The following is a 1,455-nucleotide window of genomic DNA, read 5'->3' on the forward strand; positions in this document are numbered from 1 at the left end:
TGTGTCTAAGCCACTGCCATAAACCATGACTGCAAAAAAACTGTTTAAAAAAAACTTCCATTTCTCCTTCACAAAATGACTTTTTCTTTACCCTCTCTACCCACATAAATTTAAGTTCTACCTTCTTTATGTAGCCTTCCCTGAATTGTCCCAAGAGAGTGACAACTTCACAAAGACAAAAGGATTGCTTTTAAGTCATTTATTCATTCATTCATTCATCCCACAAATATTTATTGGGCACTTATTGTGTGCCTGGTTACCTGCTCAGAACACAGTGCAAAACCAAGATGTTATAAGAGATAAAACTGGAGCCTAGCCAGGGTGACTCAGTAGGTTAAGCATAGTCCCATGCACCAGAAGGTAACCGGTTCAATTCCTGGTCAGGGAACATGCCCAGGTTTCAAGCTCGATCCCCAATAGGGGGCATGAGGAGGCAATAGATTGATGTTATTTGACCTTTCTCTCTCTCTCCCCAATAGGGGGCATGAGGAGGCAATAGATTGATGTTATTTTCCCTTTCTCTCTCTCTCTCTCTCTCTCTCTCTCTCTCTCTCTCTCTCTCCCTCCCTCCCTCTCTCAAGTCAATAAAAACATTTTAAAACAACAACAAACTGAGCTTTTCTAATCCCTGTCAAAAAAAAATTTTTTTGAAAAGAGAGAGAAAACTAGATCTATGGCAGGAGGCCAAAGCTTGAAAGCCTGGTCCAGGAACTCAGGACCAATCACTGAAAAGCTCTCAACAGGGAAGTGACAGTCTAGTCATGTCACTCATTCTAGCAAGAACACCGAGGGGCCACCTTAAACAATGGCTAAACACAGTGTCAGCCTTTGTAGAGTATTATTCCTATGGGAGAGAAAACCTGAGTAAACAGATAAATAAGTCATTAAAATTAAGAAGTATCTGAGTTAGGGAATAATAGGGGAAACCTACTTACTGTGAGAGAGCAGTTCGAAAGGCCTCTTTAAGGGACATTTGAGTGGAAACCTAAAGATAAGAAGGAGCTGGCCATGCAGAGCAGAGTAAAAGAGATCAATGTGCAAGTCCCTAAATCGGAAAAGGGCTAGCGGTTTCCAGGAAGACAATGTAAATGCTGCACAAACAAGCAAGTCGAAGAATGATATAAATTGAGCTTGGAAAGCAAGGTAAGAAGTCTGGATTTTGTTCTAAGTATAATGGGAAGTCACTGGAGTTTTTTGGTTTGCAAAATTATTTACTTTATTCTGAGTACATAATCCAGTTACATGTATCAAAATTTATTAAGTACAAAGGTTATAATACAGTGAAAAGTAAGTTTCCCTCCTACCCTTGTCCAACAGCCACACAGTTCCCTAGAGGCAACCACTTTATCAGTCTTAGAAGGGTTTTAGCAAGGCAGAACATGACCTAATTTATATTTTATGTAAATCGCCCTGGCTGACAGGTAGAGAATAGGTAGAAAGAAATGACTGGGGGGA

Source organism: Myotis davidii, unplaced genomic scaffold (assembly GCF_000327345.1).
Source record: "Myotis davidii unplaced genomic scaffold, ASM32734v1 scaffold937, whole genome shotgun sequence".
NCBI classification, from domain to species: domain Eukaryota; kingdom Metazoa; phylum Chordata; class Mammalia; order Chiroptera; family Vespertilionidae; genus Myotis; species Myotis davidii.